General features: G+C 45.2%; 1 long non-coding RNA gene across 1 annotated transcript; it reads right to left on the reverse strand.

Annotated features, from left to right (window-relative positions):
• Window positions 1-2475: 2475 nt before the first annotated feature.
• On the reverse strand, window positions 2476-5956 carry LOC138919061 (uncharacterized). Its single transcript, XR_011428956.1, has 3 exons — window positions 3841-5956; window positions 3470-3629; window positions 2476-3304 (listed from the first exon to the last, which is right to left on the reverse strand). It is a non-coding gene; the product is annotated as an uncharacterized lncRNA (long non-coding RNA).
• Between the last annotated feature and the right edge of the window lie 5639 nt (window positions 5957-11595).

An 11595-nucleotide genomic window follows, 5' to 3' on the forward strand; every position in this document is an offset into this window, starting at 1 on the left:
ATATTTTTCAGGATTAGTACAGAAATGGTTCTACAAATATTCTCAGAGAGATAAGGAAGTAAAAAACGAGCACAAGAATATTTATTAGCATTCTATTCTATAGAGCATAAGGTTAATGGTAGTCTTCTCCGCAATTAACTAGTGTTTGTTGTCTCTAAGCTAAAGGAGATAGGTACCTAGACACCTGTTGTAATTCATGGCAAAGTTAAATCAAAGAGAGAAGGTCCAGGCCTCCGGACAGGACAGCAGTCCTTCTGGTTGCATCCTGGTGGAGCCATCACTGCCTCCCTCAATCATTTACGCCATTAGTGTAGATGGTTAATGGGAACAAAAGGCGACTCCAGGGTGTCCTATCCCCAGGGCTAGCTGCATTCTCAGCAGGCAGTTAAACACCTTTACTTTTTCCGCGCCCTTTAGGGGGTGGAAGCATTCCTTTGTCTTTTAGATTGTAGAGCTAACAGTCCCTTAAGCACACTGCCGGAGAAAGTATCATTTTGTTAGTAAAGTAAAGGGCTGAAAAGTTAAGCTAAACTATATATCTTCAGGAATAAAAAACAGAAATAAGTATAAACATAACCTTACTAGAAAGCGTGCATATAATTCAGAAAATATCAGGGGTGTCGGCCGGCCATTCTTCACCGAGGGGCATTCTTGCACCCCTCGGCCATTCTACTCATCAATCATTTATTATTTATTGCTTTTAGGAGAAAACCTCTATAACATTTTAACAGAAAGCAGAAGGTCCAGAATAATATGTAGATACTTCTTGATCATCCAATCAACCAACCAACTTAGAAGGACGATGCATATATATTTAGACAAAGAACTGGAGGGAGAAGGAAACATTAAGCAGACAGAGGCCATAAACCTAATTCGACATCTTATCTGGGCAGGATTCCTTTCTGATTGTCTCAAATGGGACTGTGTGCTCCTCCAATAATTAACTGAAAAATATCTTGAAAGTTACCTGCAGGTGGTCACATTCTCTTACTATATCTAATTTTCCCAGGAGGTAGTGCCTCCCAAGCAGCCACCCAAAGGAGTGAAAACTGGAGGTTAAGAAAGGAAAAGGAATGAAGGGCAATTAGAAGCAGCACAGGTTTCAGAACTATGTGAGGGGCTGGCCAGTTATTCTTCACCAAGGGGCGACCCTGCACCCCTCGGCGTTAATCGGCTGGACCCTGTCAAACAGCCGATCAAATGATGTAGCCACGGCTCCCAGCAGAGCACCCACACATCTGGTGTCAGGAGTGCTGTGTGGCAGTGGAGTGAGAGTCAGGAGGCACCCGGGAGGAAGAGTGTTTTTTCTGTGCAGGCACTCTCACACATTGATGGGAGAAATGTTTAGTATTACAGCCATGGTAAGCAATCTGGTGAGAGGTATTGAAGATTTTAAAGATGTATATAATAATGTCTCATCTTTCCAAACAGTCAATGATCAAAAAAAGTAACTACTTTATGTGTCTATCTATCTATCCATCTGTCTGTCTAGGTGTATCTCTGTATGGGGAAAATAAAAAGATACGTATTAGGTTGTTGAGATGTGGGGCGGGGGTAGAAGTGGAGAAGACTTAGGGTAACCCAGAAAAAGCAAAAGAAAAAAAGGCTGTGGTTGATCAGTAAAGCACGCGCATATTCACACTGGTGCATCTAGGAAAAACTGTGTGAATATACATGGAATATTTTAAAAATTATTTAGCAAATGTAATGGGGGAAAAGTTGCCATTTAATATAGCAGTGTGAACTTTTAGGTTGCCCGGGAATGAGGTGGATGTAGAGGCCTGTGTGTAGAGAACTTTGCGTCTTACCGAGAAACATAAAGAAGGCTGGACAGAGGCATTGCGTGTTCCCAGGAGGACACTCAATACTGCAACACTGTCTGCTCTCAAATTATTTTTCCCTGGATTGCAGCTCCCGTAGGATTCTTATGTTGCAATTTGGTGAAATATTCTGTATTTCATGAAAGAGAAACAGCCCATTTTGGGGGAGCACAACAGGCGCACAACAGTAAGCAGTACAGCATGGCAGTGGTGCAAGGCTGGGTCGTGGGTGGGTGACCAACTGTCCCAGTTTGCCCGGGACTGAGGGTGCCCAGAACCGGGGCTGCCAGCGCTAAAACTGATACAGTCCTGAGCACACTGGGGTGAGTGGTCAGCGTAGCCGTGGGAAAGAGCGGGCAGTTCAGAAGAGCAAACGTTCACAGGGAACAGAGGATCACACATCAAGGGGCAAAGGAAGGACTCTGTAAGAGGTGGTGCTCAGAGGAATGGTAACTATTTGGAAAAGAGCAAATCAGACCCCCCTCATACCATATTCCAAAAGAAATCCCGTATGGTTTGGTGAATTAGATATACATAAAAAGTGAAAATGTGAAACAGTGAGAATTTCTATAGGTAAACATTTCTGCCATTCTGATGTAGGGAAGAACGTTCTAAGAATAAATCCAGCAGAAGATACCACAGAACAAAACACTGATCCATTCGAATATAGAGTTTATTTTTCATATACATCAGGAAACAGCACACACAAATGAGAAAGGGAGATTATAAATTGGAAGGAGGATTTGCAAAAATGAATGCTAGGCAAAACCCGCCTCAGCCAGAGGAGCCCAGGGAGCCCTGGCGGCTAACCGTGCGGTGCATCCTGGGTGGGACCCTGGGACGAGGGACTTAGGTGGGAACAAGGAAACAGAGTGACGTGTGGAGTGTAGCTCGCAATAGCGCGTCAGTACTGGTTCACTACTACCGGCAAACGTACCATCCCACGGAAGGTGTTCACAGCGGGGAAACTGGGTGTGGGGCATGTGACAGCGCGCTCTACTATCTCCCAACTTTTCTGCAACTCCAGAGCTGTTCTAAAATCAAAGTTTATTAAACATATTCCTGATAAAACTGGCTAATATCTATACTATATAACTATATAAAACCTAATAGACAATATATTATATGTAACATATATGCATATATACACACATAACATGTAATACATATACCGTAATGTATAACATAATGTAATATATAACTATACAACATAGAAATTAGAAAAATGAACATGTCTAAAGAAACATGGACAAAGCACATAAATAAGGAAATAAGTGGAGATGAGCATCACTCGGGGCCTCTCGTGGTCAGCTTCACAGTCTGTGCGTACTCGTACTCTGAGGCTGTTCAAACGTATGGAAGAAGAGTGTGGCATCAAGGGCGCAGGTTTTGCAGACACATCTCAATTCAAGTCGAAGCACCATCAGCAGCCGTGTGATTTGGGGCGAATCACTTCACATTCTTTCTAAGGCCCAGTCTCTCGTCTGTAAAATAATGCCAATAACACATGTAATCCATAGGGGTTTTGTGAAAATCAAATGGGATTATTCAAGTCTTTAGCACAGTGCCTGGCAGATAGCTTAGTAAATAGCAACTCACACTAATTTACAGATGAGAAAATGGGAGCAGAGAGAGGACCAGTAACTTACCCAAGGTCACACAGCTGGTGAGTCGTGAGCTGGGACTCAGACACAGAACGCTTGACTTCACATCCCACGTTCGTAACCACAACTCAACTCTTCTTCGCTCTTATTGATGCAGTTCCGCTGCTGCTGCATAATGACCTGGGAAAATGCTCATGGGAAAACGCTGAGTAAAAAAAGTACATACAAAATTATATGTATTGTATCAATCTTATTTTCCCCTGAAATTTTTGTATGTGTACTAAACATGCATAGATGAAAGACTGGAAGGAAATAGGCCAACATATTAAAAGGATGATCTTTGAGTAAAGCGTTGAGCACATAGGAGATGCTGTGTTCTCGCTGTGATCACTTGTGCTGGTGTTCTGGTGACTCACCTAAGTGCCTTGGGTGTGAAGGCAGCTGTGTTCTTCCTGCTCAGGACTCACTTCCTGAGCTGAGCATTCGCATCGCACTCCATCTGTCTGGGAACACTCTCCCCATTGCTTCTGTGAAGGTGACTTTTTTCCCTTAGCTCTCTGTGTCTCTTTCCCTCTCTTTCCTATTTCTGTTTCTCTCTCTGTGCTGTGTTCTGTGTCCGTATTCCATTTCACCACTTTTCTCCTTAGCTGTGCTCAATCTGTGGTTTAACCTCTCCATTGAGTTTTTAACTTGAAAACGTTTTTCTTTTTAATTTCTGGAATTCTCTTTCACAACCACTTGGTCTTTTTCTAAAAACAAAAGTCTGTTCTTACTCCCTGTTTTCACTTACACCGTTAATCGTGTTAACACGGCCGTTTTAGCCTGTGGGTCAGATGATTCCACTGTCTGAAGGGCTGGTGTCGAATGCAGCTCCTGGTTCTCACAGGGGCTCGTGGTGGTGCTCTCGTGTGCTCTGTGAGTTTTTGTTGTGCATCGTGCTCGGGGCGGCTTTGCCTGTGTGGATCCTGTGGGAAAGATGACCCTCTAGAGCCGTCTTTGTTGCTTCTGCCTGGATTCGAGGGAGACCAACAGCGAGGGGTCCTTCATGCTGACTTTGACCTGGAGGATCACTGGACCTTGCAGGAGAGACACATCCTGAGGCCCAGGCCCGCGTGCAAGCAGGCTTGGAGCTCCGTGTCCTCATGGGGGACCTTTCCCTCCACCTCACCAGGCCGAGGCTGTCTCCACGCTCCTGAGCTGGTTCTTGTCTAGCTCGCCCTCACTGAAGCTGTGGGCCTGTGAAGGCTCCAACTTTCCCCAGGGGTCTCGATTCCAACCCCGGCCGTACTGAGGTCCAAGGCTCTGTCTCCTGCCTCCACATGGCCACCAGAACCTGAGGACCTCACTAGGGAGATGACCAAGCTGCCGTGGCCCAGCCTCAGAGCTGCTGAACTCCACGTCTGCTAAATGCTCTGGGCGTGGACCCCTAGGAGTTTCTTCAATTACCTGCAAACTCAGCTTTACTTAAAGAGGCTGACGTTTTTTAGTCCTTATTTCTAAGTGTGTCACTCTGTGGGAGGAGTTTCAGGTGATTTTGGCCCCCATGTTACTGGAAATGGACCCCAAAGATTATTTTTAAGGGAAAATAGTCTTAGGGTGTCAGGCAACATTGGCCTAGAAATTGTTTTCTTTTAGAAGGCCATCCTGTTTCTTTCATAGGAGAATGTCAGTGGATTTTTTTCTGCTCTATTTCTTCATCTTTAAATAGTTTTGCTTGCCTAAAAACGAAAACAAAACTGTCAGCCTTCCGGTTACCTGTGCTCTGCTGTGTCCTGTTTCGTTTTTTCATCCTAATCCCGGCACATTTGGCAAGAAGCCAGGTTTCTTGCCAGCTTCTTGCAAAGGACTCTAGTGAGGGTGAGGACAGGGATGCATCTCACATCTGTGCTTATAGATACACTATGAATGGGTCTATTTTTCTTTCTTTTTTGCCAAGGAAGAGTCACCCTAATCCAACATCTGTTGCCAATCTTCCTCTTTTTGCTTGAGGCATGTTAGCCCTGAGCTGACTTCTGTGCCAGTCTTCCTCTATTTCGTGTGTGGGTCACCCCCACAGCATGGCTGACGAGTGGTGTGCGTCTCCACCCAGGATCCAAACCCCTGAACCTGGGCTGCTGAATCAGAGCACGTGGAAGTTCAACCACTCGGCCACGGGTCAGGCCCTGTGAGTCGTTTATAAAATGAGGAAAATGACCAGAGTAATGATTCCAAACTTTTTTGATGAGCCCTGCTACAAACGTAAAAGCTGTTTGGCATGCTTCTTAGAAAGGAGAGTGTAATTAATTTACTTTCATGCCTTTCAGAAACAATCGTGTACTGTGATGCAGACACAGAGCAGGTTGTAAGTGGTTGGTCATCCCCGTGTTTTCCTCTTGCTTCTCTGCCTTAGTCGTCGACAGGTAGCCTGTCTCCCTCGGAATGACGTTGTGCAGTGAACATCGATCTTGTCCTTGCGTCTTGTCCTTTCCGTCCTGGGCACTGGTGTGGTCGCATCTTTCTAAAGCCCCTCCTTATGATTCCCTAGAGCTTCCCCATGGCCTTCAGAACCATATCCAAACTCCTTAGCACAGCGTCACTGAATAGTCCGTGTCTAGCTTGCGATTCTCATCTCCAGAGATTCTCCAACGTCTGCCTTGCATTGAAGTTGCACCAGATTCCTAGGACTTCCACCAAAGTCTACACTTTCTTAGGATAAGCTTCTGGTTGTTTTTTGTTTTGATGAGGAAGATTGGCCCTGAGCTAACATCTCTTGCCAATCTTCCTCTTTGTCTTTAAGAAGATTGTCCCTGAGCTGACGTCTGTGCCAATGTTCTTCTATTTTGATGTGGGATGCTGTGATGACTGGTGTGGAGGTCCACGTCTGGGATCCGAACCTGCAAATCCCAGGCCGCCAAAGCAAACACATGAACTTAAGCACTACAGCATCGGCGCGGCCCCAGCTTCTGTTCTTTGTTCTGTTTTGTTTATTGTTTTTACTGAGAAGATTGGCCCCGAGCTAACATCTGTTGTCAATCTTCCTCTTTTTGCTTGAGGAAGGTTGTCGCTGAGCTAACACCTGTGCCAGTCTTCCTCTATTTTGTCTGTGGGACAGTGCCACAGCATGGCCAGATGAGCAGTGAGCAGGTCCAGAGCAGGGATCCGAACCTACGAACCCTGGGCTGCCAAAGAGGAGCCCACGAATGTAACCACTGCGCCACTGGGCTGACCCCACGGTCTTTCTTATAGCTGGTAGGAACATTATCGCGCAGAAACAGTATTTAAGCACTGTCTTATTGAGAGACACGTGGGTTGTTTCCAGTCCCTTTGTGTGAGAAGCAATGCTGTCAGTCACCTTGTTTCTATGTCATTTTGCACACGTGAGGATATCTGGAGGGTGAATTCCTGGAAGTCAGATTTCTGGAATGGAAGGTTGGTGCATCTGTAGTGTGGTGGATATTGCTGGACAGCTGTCCGTGGAGGTGATGCCAGTCTACACACCAGCAGGAGTGTAAGAGAGCACGTGTTTCCTCACACGCACACACACAGAATGTGGCCGGACTCCTGCTTTGCCAGTCTAAGGGGTGAGGGACATCTCGTGGTAGGGTTTTAAATTTCTCTTCAGTAGGAACACCTCACATGTTCAAGAGCCATCCATATTCCCATTTCTCTGCACTGCCTCGTTATATCCGTTGCCCGTTTGTCTACTGAATGAGTGGTCTTTTGTTATTGCTTTGCAGGAGCCCTTTATATACTAAGGAAATTGGTCCTTTGTAGGGAAGTTTCAGTTACTTGTTCCCCAAGTGTTGTCTTTCTTTTAAACCTTGCTCATGGAAGTGTTTGCTGTTTGAGATTTTTTATGTAGACAGAATGAACACGCTTTTATTTTATGGCTTCGGAGCTTTGTGTGAAGTGGGGAAGCTGGATGAGACCCCACTCGGGAATAAGGCCCAGGGGGATCGTAGTAATCGCCATATCACTGAGGATGGTAATGTGAATCAGAGGTGCCTCTTAGGAATTTATACAGCTCCATGACCTTCGCAATTCCCCAGATTTATTCTTTGTGTTGTCTTCTGTCTGTCTCCCCAGAGTGAGTCAAAGCAAAACCCTCACCGTGCAGAGGGCCCTTGTGCTTGTCTTGAACAGGAGAATGGAGCACAGGGGGAACAAGAGTCAATCTGATGGGACGAAGAATCCCAGCGTGGGAGCAGTTTTCAGAAAAGAGAGCATCCTGGACCTGCCTGAGGGAAGGACAAGGAAGAAAGTGCTAGAGAAATGGGGATGGGCACTTTCCACCTGGTGGGACATCCTGCCACACAGCGATGATGCAGGACAGCTGCTCAGAACCAGCGCCAGGCAGTGCTGATAAGGTCCCTGTGTAGTGAGAAGGCGCCTCTACAATAGCTTGACCACATGGTACTTCTAATTTGAATGACACTGCTTGAGGATACAGGTCAGTCACGTTAGGAAGCAGATGGCCTGAGTCTGAAGCAGTTGACTAAAGGTCTGAAGCCCAGTTAACAAGTGCTGCTGAGTCCCTGACCCCACTCCGTCCTTCTCGTTCCTTTTTGTCTTTCTACTCCTTCCTCCTTTCTTCATCAAAGTCCAGTGTTCAAAGCCAAATGATATCTTAGCCTTGTTTCTCAATTTTTCTGTTAAAACTCATAGAACATTGCGTTTGTGAGTAATCTTTTAAGTGTTTCTGACTGTAGGTGTGTGCTTATGGTCCTTGAATCAGCAGGTGGCAATAAACCATTCCCGGGGTCCCCCAGACACTGGAGCTCTGGACCTGGGATACCCATTTGCATCGCTTCCACTCCGCAGCCCGTTCAACACCAGCAGGTCTGTCATCTTCCTCTCTTCCGGGTCACTTGTGCGCCCTTTGAAGCCCAAGGCTTCCTCTCATTGGCACGTGACTCTCCATCTGACCTCCTTTCCTAGCATCGCATTGATTCCCTCTCCACTTGACTGCAGACTTCTTTCTCACAGCTCCCCCACGAGCTCCTCTGTCCCCTCCTGCCCGGCCCCACTGCCACCCTCTGAGTTCAGTCCTCCTCGGTCTCCTGCCTGGACTGGAGAAGTACCCTAACCACTGTCCTCTGCCTCAGTCCAACTCCCATGTGGCTGCTGCAGTGACATTTCTAAGTGCTCATGGGAGGGTCAAGGGAGCTCTTCCTTCTAAGCAGCTCTATCTTGTTTGCAAGTTTCAAAACAGGCATGTAGCACTTTTATCACTAAAAAGTACAAATATTACTATATTACCCTATTATTTAAATCATCCAATAGCTTTCCATTGATTGCAGGAGGAAACTAAATTCTCAATGTTATATGCTCCGTTAGCTCTGCCACTTCCTCAGTCTGTCAGCTTCCTGTGCCTTCTTGGTTTTCTCTTGTTCTCCCAGACAGAGACTCTGCCAGGGTTCTCAGAGATGCTCTGTTCCGGTTAACAACAAATAGCAGCTACCATGAGGCCTCACCAGTGAGCCCAGTGCCTTCCATGGGATCTCATTTTTCAACCCTGTAAGGTAGGCGTGACCATCTCAGTTTTCAGATAAAGAAACTGAGGATCACAGAGGTGAAGTGACGTCTCTGTGGTCACACAGGTGTTGGCAGAGTCGGGATGTGAACCCAGTTCGGCCTAACTCTAAGACTTCTGCTCTTCGCGCTCTCCCGAATGGAGGCAGTTTACCATGGGAGTTCAGACCATGCGCTCTGGAGTCAACCTGCCTGGGTTCCAATCCTGTCCCTGACACCTAATAGGTGCGTAACCTAGAAGAAGTGAATTTCTCTGAGCCTCAGCTCCTCCAGCTGTGAAACAGTGTGGTAGCAATAGTTCCTCCTGCATAGAATTGTAGTTTTTAGAAAGGTGATCCCTTGGAAACACATAGAACAAGGTGTGGCAGATAAAATACATCCCCTCAATAAGCACAGCTCTTATCATCACTATATTGCAGACTCATCTCCAAATTCTGTTGCCCCTTTTCTTCATCTAGAGTTCCCGATCAGTACATCGGAATCCCGGTTTGCTGTATGCTAATTGTCCCTTGTATGCATTCCTGTGTAGCAGAAAGTACCGTAATTATATTGTGTAGGCTTTGCTGTTCTGAGTGATTTTTGCAAAATGGAGCTTTAGATACACAACACGAATTTTACTTGTTCGTACATTAAATGATGAACGGCTCAGGTGCTGCTCGCTCGTTCAGCTGTTACAGATTGTAAAGATTCAATGGTCTCATTGCTTTAGCATTTTTTGTAAAAGTACTAACAATAGTAATTCCATGCTTTTATCGCAGGATTCATCTTTCTGGCCCCGTGTGTAGTGATCAGTCCCAGTCGCTTGTGTTCATCGTGGGACCTGGAGATGCCACAGTGACCTCCCGGTGTCTGTCCACACCCACTCCTCTGTTGCTCACCTTCTGTGTCCGGCATCCAGTTTGGGCGTTGACTTGAAGCAGCTTTTTTAGGGAAGCCAATCATGAACGCAGCCCTGGGCTGGAACCCTGGGTTTGCCTGTGACTTGTGTGAGCTTGATTCAAATGCACAGTCTGAGCAAGGCCTTGGGTGTTATCTGTCCCTCTGCAGTCATTCCCATGTCATCTTTCCTTCTCCCTACTGCTGTCATGACCTGCTCTGCCGTTGTTTTCAAGGAATGGCAGCTTATGGCCCTCCACAACTTTAGTGGTACCACCTGTGGTTTCCTTTCCGTCATTCTTGGAAGTTTTTTCTCCGTTCCCTTTGAGATGCCCCTTGTAGTCCATACCTGTTGCCCTTTGACTTGAGATCAGTACATCTAAAGAATTCTCTTCCTCCTGCATGGAATGAAAAGGAAGGTTGGCAGGTTTTTCTCCATCACCTTTTTTGAGTCCGGAAGATGCCCATAGAAATGAGGCTTGAGGAGAGTATGAAGAGTCTTAAGGAAAGCAGTATTTGGGTGGTCTTTGGAATAACATCTCCCTAGGCCAAGATTTTTTATGAAGGTATTGACATGAGGGAAAATGGGCTTAAAGAAATGAGCATCAACTGCTTTCCACGTAAAAGGCTATTTTACATGGGGTTCATGGCCTTGTTATGTTTTTTAATTCAAGCTCCTTATAGAGATCTGTTTTTTACCATCAATAAATATGAGGATCTTGCTTGATTGCCTTGTGTCTCTCATCCCTCGTGTTCTCTCATGGATTCATGGGCGGGGGCCTGAGGGACTGTCTTTTTGATAACTTCCTTTTTGAGAGTTTTCATGATTTATGTGTAGAAATGCCATTGAGTTTTGTGTGCCATCTTTGTATCCTGCTAGTTTGCTGAATTCATTTATTAGGTTGAGTAGATTTTCAGTGGTCTCTATAGAATTTTCTCTGTATAAGAGTATATCATCTGCAAACAGTGATAGTCTTACTTCTTCCTTTCCAATTTGGATGGCTTTTATTTCTTTTTCTTGCCTAAATGCTCTGGTCAGCACTTCCAGTACTATGTTGAATGAAAGTGATGAGATCACACATCTTTGCCTTATTCCTGATCTGACAGGAAAAGCTTTCAGTCTTTCAGCATTGAGTATTTTGTTCACTGCGGCTTTTTCCTATATGGCTTTTAATATGTGGAGGTCATTTTCTTCTATTTCTATGTGTAGAATGTTGTTATCATGAAAGGGTGTTGTATTTTGTCCAGTGCTTTTCTGCATCGATGGAGATGATAATGTTTTTTCTTCCCTTCCTTTTTGTGATTGGCCTGTTGCATTGATGGATTTTTGTATGTTGAACCATCCTTGCATTCCAGGAACAAATCTCTCTTGGTCACATCGTATACTCTTAATGTGCTGGTGAATTTTGTTGGGAAATAGTTTGTGGAGGATTTTGCAACTCTAGTCGTCAGAGGTAATGGTCTGCAAATTTATTTTCTTTAGTTGTCCCTGTCTGGTGTTACTATCAGGGTAATGCTGGCCTCAGAAAATGAGTGTGGAACTATTCTCTTTCTTTCACTTCTTTGACGAGTGTAAGGTTTGTTGTTAATGTTTCCTTATAAGTTTGGTGGAATTCATCAGTACGTTATCTACTCCTAAGTTTTCATTTGTTCGGAGAATTTTTTCAGATTTATTCAGATGTTAGTGACGTAAAACATATGTCAGTTTAAGGTGTGAAAGACGATGATTTGATACAGGTATGTGTTGAGAAATGATTGCCCCAATAAGGTGAGTTAGGACCTCT

The sequence above is a fragment of the Equus caballus genome, chromosome 19 (genome assembly GCF_041296265.1).
Source record: "Equus caballus isolate H_3958 breed thoroughbred chromosome 19, TB-T2T, whole genome shotgun sequence".
Taxonomy (NCBI): Eukaryota; Metazoa; Chordata; class Mammalia; order Perissodactyla; family Equidae; genus Equus; species Equus caballus.